Raw genomic sequence first — 9997 nt, 5'->3', positions numbered from 1 at the left:
ATTTATTTATTTATTTATTGAGTGTGTGGAATATTCTTTGACATAAACACAAGTGGACAAAGGCTATTATAAGTACTAAACTGCAGACTGTGTTTAGATGTTTTTGTTTGTTTAATTTAAAGTTTCCTCAAATTATTAAACTTTTGGATTCTGAGCATTTTAATCTATCAGTTACTTTGATTTAGGAAAATTCTAGCATAAAACATGATTATTGTGACGACTAAGTCATTGGAGTCCTGTTGCATAACAATAAATGAAATAATTTCAAAGTGTGCTAAAAGGACATTTTATTTTAGTTCCTTACACTTTAACACAAAAAACTGATCAAAGCAGTGTATACATGTAGTTCAAGCTGTGCATCGGAATAGCATAGAAAGGAGATTTAAGTGGCATTGCTTGTACCAGAGTTGGTCTGAGTATCTCTACGGTTTACAGAGAATGGTCCAAAAAACATGAAACATCCAGTAGGCTGCAGTTCCCTGAGAGGAAATGTGTTGTTGATCCCAGAGGTCAGAGGAGAATGGCCAGACTGCTTCAATCTGATAGGCAATATTAACTCAAATAACCACTTGTTACAACCGAGGTATGATGAAGAGCCTCTCTGAACTTAAAGGGCATCAAACCTTGAAGCAGATAAGCTACAGCATCTACACAAACTGTCATAAACAGTATGAAAGCATGGATCCATCCTGTCTTGTATAAGTGTTTCATTGGTGTGGGGGATATTTTCTTGGTACACTTTGGACTTTTCAGTACCAACTGAGCATAATTTTAATGCCACAGCCTACCTGAGTTTTGCTGCTGATCGCGTCCATCTTTTTATAACCACAGTGTACCCATCTTCTGATGGCTGCTTCCAGCAGGATGTCACAAAGTGCAGATCGTATCAAACCTGTTTCTTGAACATGACTGAGTTCACTGTACTCAAACGGTCTCCACAGATTTGAGTCCAACAGAACACCGTGGGGATGTGGTGAAACAGGAGATTCACATCACTGATGTGCAAGCCCACAAATCTGCTTCAACTGTGTGATGCCATGGACCCAAATCTCTGAGGAATGTTTCCAGCAGCTTGCTGAATCTATGACACAAAGAATTACAGCAGTTCTTAAGGCAAAACCAGGTCCCTGTTGGTACTAGCAAGGTGCACATGGTGAGTGTATGTTGCATTATACAACACATGGCATAGTATATGCTTATGTCAAGGCTGGGCTGGTGTGAAGGTATCAAAAGCTGACTGTCACATCACACAGTTCATGTCATCTTTTTTTTTTTTAGTTTTGAGGAAGCAAAGACTTTCTTGGATATTTGTATAAAAGATGAGCACCCAGTGCCAGATTTAATAATCTGATTGATTTGATTGCCAAGCATGTTGCGTGACCCTGCACACAGAAGGTTTTGAAGACACCTGGAACATTTAACCAAACCTAAACAGACAATAAATCAGTTTGTTCATTGTGCTCATTTTGCCATGCACATGCTAAAAAAAACCCACTATACAATAAAAGTGTTACTATATGCAATCTGCATAGTGTTGATGCATCATTATTGCCTCTCTCACATCTGTTAACTCTTACTTTAAGAAGTTTCATATTTGCAGGTACCTCACTGTGTCCTTGTGACAAAACCAAAGTTTACACTTCTAATGGAAACACGAATAAGCATGTTATAATTTTAAAACATTGATCTCAATCTAGTGCCCTTCATGAAGTAAAAATAGAGAATAAAAAAGACAAAACAGCACCCCGATCAATAAGAAGAGAAGAAAATGGAGCTCTTCACTTTCAAGTTTGTGCGACTCTCTGTTCCCATAAGGACTAAGCTCAATCGTAGAGCTATAGAGAAGTAGCTTACATTCCAATTACCACTCAAACCAGCAGTGAACACTGAGTCCTGAACCTTGACATCAGCCCCAATTGAGAGAGGCACCAGAACACTGCCAGGACATCACACATTTTCACCCATTATGGGGCCATTGTGCTGCACTGACCTGTAATCTTGACCTCGAGTTGTGTTTCTCTCCATCTCAAAACACTTCACTGCAAATAAGCGAGGGCTGTTGATACCTCTCCACATCTGAGTCTGTATAGACCCAAGTACTAATAATAACATTATTTCCAATGTATATTTTAAAAAAACAAAAAACAACGCTTCACCCAAGTTGAATGCTGCTTATTCAAAGTGATAAATCTGATCATTTTGCATTCTTTTAAAGGATGTTCACAATGGTAGTTCACCCTGTACTCTGTCTTAAGGTTTTGACTTACAGTGGAAACACACGGAATATATTCGACAGATAAAGGAGTGTAGAAAATGTAGTTGCCATGGAAATCTACTTATATTTGATTGGCGGCCTTTCCTGCGGTGTAACAATGCCCCCTAGTGATATCTTAGATGGCTCTGCACACCGGGGAAGCAGAGGCACAATCCGAAGTCGTCTTATTCAGTAAGTTCGGAAAGCTTTGAAATCGTTTAACCAGACCTCTTTGTGCATGCGTGTGTCTGTGTGTCTGTGTGCGGGATACAAGCATTACTCCTTGATGCCATCTGCGGCGACGGGCAGGGAGATGCAAACTGGTTAATTAAGCTGAAATCTGAATGATATCTAAATGAGATTTAACGCTCTTTCACAGGCTCGCTGCACCTCACTGGGTGGACTTTATCTTAGTGGAAAACCATGTTTTCCAGAAGCTGCAAAAGCCCTTCCGTTCCCGCTGTTTTAGCCTTTGATAGCTGGGAAATTCTGGGTTTCGTTCTGTTTCCACTGGTCTGTTATGGAAATATTTTATGTATTAACACCAGAGGGAGCTCCTGAGTTCTTTTTTCTTTGCCACACTGCTCTGTGTGTAGTCACAGCACAGACATCCAGGTGTTAAAGCAGCTCTTCAAACTACTCTTCTTATCATTAATTACTAATAAGGAAGATATTTTGCTGCTCATCCATCTATTTAAAGAGGTGAACTCAAAGATAAGGAATTTAGAGATATAAAAATAAAATAAAATAAAATAAAAATAATGTTATCAAAAAGCAAAAAATAAACAAATAATTTAAAAAAAAAAGATGTTGGTGCAGTAAAATCACAGACACTACAGCTGCAAACACACTGGCTAGTCCTTTGGGCAGGCTGTCATACAGACTGGGAATAATAACAGTGTTTCAGTGGTTATTCAAACCAAAGCGGTATTCTTGCATACATTATAAACTCTTCAGGTTATTAATTTCTTTGTGTTGCAGATCACGCTGACCTGCAGATGTCAGGGATTTTTCTGATATACTATAATGCAGAAGCCGAGGGGTTCCAACGTGTCAGGTGACTGAGAAAAGAGAGCCACAGTGGAAGACAAAGGTGTCGGAAAAAAGAGAGATGTGTCTCATACTTACAAAGAATGCCTGCGCTGTGTGGGTATTTTAATGACTGCTCCTTTTGTGTAGACTACACTGTGAGCATCATGCACAGGAAAAAAAAGAAAGAAATTGAGATAACAACCATGCAGTGGGAGCTACATGGAGACGGACCGGGAATAAATGTTGACTGATAAGTGCAGTCAGAGGCAGCTGCCTTCATTTATTGACTCAATACCCAGGAGTGTGAATGTGTGCGAGAGTGCTGTAATATCAGTGTTGCTGTGCAATACGAGAACTTACATCATCACCACTTAACAATATTACAGGCAGTTCATAAGATTATTGGTCCCCAGGGGAAAAATTAAATTTGATACGTTTATCAATATGAACTAATACAACAGAACGGCATTTATACGTTGTTTTCATATATATTTATAACTAGCGTGTTGTCAGTGCACCAGAGTTTAATCCTAATACTCGTTCAGCACAGACCTTACACTTATTATCCAGCATGTTAGCGTCATCGTACCCTTTATGTCAATTAAGACGCTTGAATAATTCATGGGTTTGACACCAAGATGTCAAGCTAGACAAAAGCATCAGGAAACAGATGTGTTCACCCTTAACCGGCTAATGGCTGTCCATAAAAATTGGAGAGCCAAGCAGAAATGCCATTCACGGTGGCTGTAATGATCAAACTTTGCAAGTTTTTTTTAACCTATTTCTGGCTCATTTGTCTCCAATGTGCAACTTAACACTTGAGAATTGCATCGTAGTCACTTGTTACCAGCTGTTTGAGGTTAATTGTAACTCCTCATTTTCTCGAGCATGCTGAAGCGACTGTTTCGAGCGCCACATGTTGTGTGTCGATGTTGGTGTTTAATTGCGACCAAAGTACATCTCTGAAAATTTTGGTTTTATGCTCAAGCTGTTAATGCTCCCAGCTTCTTAAATGTGCTAAATGCAGGGGATCATCGTGTCGCTGGGAAGTACCGAGTGAAAACACGCGCTGAGAAGAGACTATTGAAAATCCATGAAGCTGCCTGCTGCATGGATCTTTACATATCTGAATCTCAGTCACCCGGGGTAGATCTTTTCATTGAACACTTGAGAGCAATGTGTGAAGGCAAACAGCGGGAGCGTATGGGTGTGTGTTAGGTGAACACTCGTGATGTGTGTTTCTGTGTCGGAGATCTCTCCGAAGAGGAAATGGATGGTATAGATACCTCGCTTGGGTGACATTCCCACTGTTTGCTCCATTATATAGCGGGGTTCACATACATATAAGCCCGTAATGCTCTCAAAATGAAAGCAAACACAACTCCAAACTGCCTTGTTTTCTCATGAAGGAGGCAAACATTTCATTTAAGGAGGCACGCTACGGGACCAAGGCAGCACATGCTCGGTTAAGCAAGTTGGATGAAGCTGGAGACAAAAATCTTGTAACATTACATTGCCTGCAAATAGGTCTTGCTTCATTTTCATAGCACTGAGCCTTCTTCTCTGTGGATCCAAAAATAAACAATTTGCTTGTAAGTTTTATGTAAGTACAAAACACTAAATATTAATGCATCAATTTGCTCTTTTCATTGACCTCGTTGCATGAGCGAAGTAAATATTGACTCTCTACATAAATGTAAACATGCACACAACCAAAGAATGTGTAATTGTGCGCAATTTTTTTTCTTTGTGAGAGGAAACCTGACAGCATCGTGTGAGGAAGCCTTACTTTACTGATTGCAGATATCAGGCAGCACAAAGTGAACACTGAAAACATCATCTTCATAGGTATTAACACATACACGCATGCGAACACACCCATATAAGATGAGTCAATGGAAAGCTGGTGAAATGAGAGCTAAAATATTTATAGGTCATGAATATTCAGCTGAGACTTCTTGCGTATAATGCCTTCACAACAGAATACATTTTAAAATATTTATGGCTGCCTAAATAAATGGGACTGCCGTACAACCTAAGCGCTGAGGATGTATACATGAGTATATACACGCGGTTTATGAGACTTGTCAATCGCTATGGATACAAAGAGTTTCATTGTCTTAAAAAAATTTGCCAGATCTGTATATCCCATTCTTAATGTCACATAAAGTCGGAAAGTAGAACAGACTGCCTCTCTGAAAATTCCTAACACGTGGCGAGTTGTCCCATTTAACAATTTTCTCTTCTCACCCGTTACCACACTTAACACCTCCCTTCTCGTCCCCTCCCCTCTCTCAACTGAAACGAAAGCATTAAGGCAATTTTGACACGGCTATCACTTCATGTGTTGCCATTGGCAGAGTTTATATCTAAATCAGCTGCACTGGAAATGCCTGTTCAGACTAGCATGAGGACGTGGGCAGTGATGTCTCCTGCCACCTGCTCTTTTCCCAGTGTTGCTGCACAGCAGTGAGAGGCTACAGGCGTTAAGTCTAACTCCGTCTGCACCACGAGTTTAGGATTTAGGGACCTCTTACCAGGATCGTAAAGATACCAAGAGATGACGATAATGATGTCAGCGCAGTTTAATCTTGTCAAAACTTCAAGGTTGGCGTAGAGATAGAGATACTGACTATCAATAAACTACTGTAAGATACTGTGCTGGCTTCATCTCTGGCACTGGGAAAGGAGTGTAGGCTATTAACTGTGCAAGCTATCAACTGCAAGGTGTCAGTTGTTACAGACCACAAACACTGCGAAAGGGCCCTTGAGTAAGGCACTAAACCCCAAATTACTGCAGGGGTAATGTACTGCTTAAGAGACTTTTCGGCGTCTTTGTGCCTCTTTAAGCTGCCTTATGCTGATTGAAAACTTACTATAAAAACTGAGATTATCAGAACACTGTTACACTACACCAGGCAACACTCTTGCTTGGTTGGTATTCAGCTTAAAAATGACTCACTTGTGTGAAGCCGGCTTTTTTTTGTTTTGTTTTGTTTTAGCAGTTGTCACTGCTAAAATTTCTGGGGCATCATTCGAGCCGTGAAATTATATAATACACCAAATGGAACGTCACAATAAACATATTGAACGCTATAGTAAGGTGCACCAGCAGTCACAAGTACACCCTCAGCAACAACCGACTGGAAACACTTAACAGGACAGTTGCTTAATGACACTACAAACCGTATCCTCTGAATGACCATTGAGCTGAAACAACACCTCCCATGGTCTCTGGCACATCTAATCATTATGAATTTTCCCAAATTTGTCTTTACTCTGCCTTTGGTGTGTAAAAGGAAAATAAATGTCATCTAGAGCTGCAACTAAACAGCAGTGGTATCGATATTGAATATAGTTATACTTCATACACTTACCTTGACATCTTTAACGAGGCAGTGTTATGTACAATAGTAGCAATTTATGGTACAAAACAGTATCTCTTCTAAGTGGTGCAAAATGTCTGTCTATGTGATTATCCCTTTTCTATAAGCCGTATTTCTTCTTGCTGTTTACCATAAGATATTAAATTTATTTCTGCTGCCTTGTAATAAATGAATTGCCTTCATATGCATTTCCATAGATAAACAGATGCATTGCCTTTTTTTCTCGGTACACCCCGTGTCAGACCTCACAAGCTGGTTTCTAATTGCAGGTGTCTTCTGTAGGCAAGTGAATTTCTTATTGAATAAAAGGCGGATTTATCTCAAAGTGGATCTTTCCCTTCTTGATCCTCCACAGCCGTGGAACTGCTGTATGCAATAAAAGGTATGCTGGCCAATTAGTCTTCTATGTAAGGCTCTTGAAAGGAGCCTAGCTAGCTAATGAACTAAAGCTACCAGAAATGCTAAAAAAAAGAAAGAAAAAAAATCCTGTGTTAGTTGATAGCAGAGAGAGAAAGAGCGAGCCCTCCCTCCCACAAAGTGGCTGTGTGATATACGTTTAAGTGATGTGAAGAAAACACCCAAGTTGCTTTAGATTGACTGCTGTAAAGGCGAGAGATGTTTTTTGTGTCTGGATGTATTACCACACAGAACAAATGGATGAAAAAAAAAAAAAAACAGGAGGAGGATTTATGTTTTTTGTGAAAAATGATTACATAAAAAAGGTGAAGATGATATAGGTTTACATATTTGCAGCAATGGCTGTTAAATTTTTCATGAAATAATAAAGTATGCTATAGTGTTGCCTCCACTCCCGACAAATGACAAATTGTCAAATTAAATTCCATTTACGAGTGACAAATTGCCTTCCTTTCTACCTCTATGTGTGTGTGTTTGTGTGTCCCATTCATGCAAGAGCCTTTACTTCCCAATCTTTGAATGCATGCATTTTCCCCCTCACTGCCTTAAGAGATTCTGTCAGGTGTGCAGTCAGGATTTGAGCAATGTTCTATGATCAAGAAACATCATAATTAACATCTTAAATCCCATTTCAAGTGTGTGCGTGCATGCGCCGGTGTGTGTGTGTGTGCATTTGAGATTTCCTGCTCTACTTTGTGGGAAATTGCTGTGTTTCGCTGTCTGTTAACCAACCTGCAGAGTGAGCAAATTAAGCAGTGATGTTTTTCCTCCGCAAAAACTGGGTTAAACATGGGGGTCGCTGCATTGTGCGATAAGCGCACATCTTGCAACCGTTTGCTCTTTTCTTTATGCTCTCGTGCAAAATTAGACAAGACAGGAGTTATAAGAGAGAATTTACTGAGTCTCCTGAATGGTTGAGAAATAAGACCTAATGACTTTTTGCAGCTTAACATACGCATTCAAGGCACAATCCTCATTGCCATCATACGCACACACACACACACGCACGCATACAGACAGAGAAGAAAGTAATACCTTTAGGGGTTTGCTATTAAGATGGTTAATCCACGAGCCTCCAGAGGAGCAGGATAAAATATTCCTCAAGGAAGCTTTTCACAACAAGCTCCTAGGATCAAGTGCATGAATAAATTACAGGCCTAATTAAAGGAAATGTCAAATGGCTGCTGTATGGAACATTATTAACGATGTTCTGGACATGTTAAAGAAACCTGGGCCTGGAATGAGGATGATCAATGTAAGTTTAATGGGGTTCCTATTAGACTGAGGGTCTACGAGACTTAAATAATATAGTTAGACTTCACTGAAGTTCAGCGAAGATATTGACCCATGTGTTTGTGTTTGGGAGGAAGATTGGTAACGTCCAAAAGGGTAACCTGATTACAGTAGTATAAGGAAGAGGGCGTTCAGTGTTTTTGTCTGAGAGAAAGACACAGACAGATAGAAAAGAAGAGACTGACAGAGGCAGGGAAGTTGTTTATCTGTAAGAGCGGGAGAATGTGACTAGAAAGAGAAGCCGAGAGAGCTGGAACTGGAAGAGAAAGCAGTTTTCCTGCAGTCTTTGTCATGGGAAATGCATCCTTTCACAATGAACCAAAGCTGTCAGCGGATGCTTATCAAGAACACTCAAACATCAGCCTTCTGCAACTCAGTACCTACAACAGGCCTTTTCAGTCGGTGAAACAAACTCGAATCATAGTCTAATAAGTTTTCTTTCTGCAGCTCGAAATTTCTTTCAGACGACTTTAGAATCAGTGCAGTTTAAACTTTCATTTTATCCATAGATTTGGATAAAGCAAAGAGACAAAATAATGAGTGGAAAAAGTAAAACCTACTAAGGAGCAGTGAGCAATAAATCCTGTTTTAGAGGTTGGTTTTAAAAGTTTAGAGGTTGGTTTTAAAAGTAGTAGCAAAGGCTGCTGGGAGTTAACCAGTGCCTGAGTGCAATTATATGTTAAAACCTACAGACTGTTTAAATCAGCAGAGCTGCAATTGAATTTTGTATTCTCTACCACGAACTATGAATTATCTGTTTTTCTGTGTTCTGTTATATTAAATTTATATATGCAGGTCAGAGTTTAATTCTCTGTGGGTCGGCACTTGTGAGAGTTGGGCAGTGAGAGCACAGGTTTTTTCTGGTGCTAGAATTCAGTGAGAAAGACAATAAACCGCTAAGTCACAATGACAGTATTAAGTAAATTAAGTAAAATAAACATGAGTAAATCTTGGGGTGTTAGATTGGAGAATATTCAGCCTCTCATTTTGTCCCATGTGACCATGATGTCTTTTATTCGTGGGTGAAAGGATCGGTTGAGTTTTTCCTCCTGTGTGTCTGAGGAATAGACTATATTTAAAGGATAGACATAGCCTTGGGCGCTGTTGAAAGATAAATAAATAAGTCAATGCAGTCCATGAACAAGTGCCAGCAGGGGATGACTCCTATGATTGCAAAATCAAGTGTGATCGTATAGAGGTCTATGAGGCCATTTATTCTACTTTTTAGTTGGTTTTAGAATAGAATAGAATAGAATTCAACTTTATTGTCATTGCACATGCACAGGTACAGGGCAACGAAATGCAGTTTGCATCCATCCAGAAGGGCTTTAGTGATATAGATATATTACAATAAATATTAGCAATAATATAGATATGTAAATATATTACAGAAACGGGTCTATTATTGAATGTTATAATGTACACGGTATGAAATATGTTGTGAATATTCTATAACTATAGGTATGTACAGGCTGTAGTGAGTACAAGCTATGTACAGGCTATGAACAGGATATAAATATGAAAAACTATACAGAATATGAAATAAATAACTTTACAGAATCTGAGATATACAGTTATACAGAAATGGGAACTGTGCAAGTTGTAAACAGTTGTA

This window comes from Pundamilia nyererei, unplaced genomic scaffold (assembly GCF_000239375.1).
Source record: "Pundamilia nyererei isolate P.nyererei 1_Seehausen unplaced genomic scaffold, PunNye1.0 scaffold00049, whole genome shotgun sequence".
Classification (NCBI taxonomy): Eukaryota; Metazoa; Chordata; class Actinopteri; order Cichliformes; family Cichlidae; genus Pundamilia; species Pundamilia nyererei.
This window is presented reverse-complemented; position numbering follows the sequence as displayed.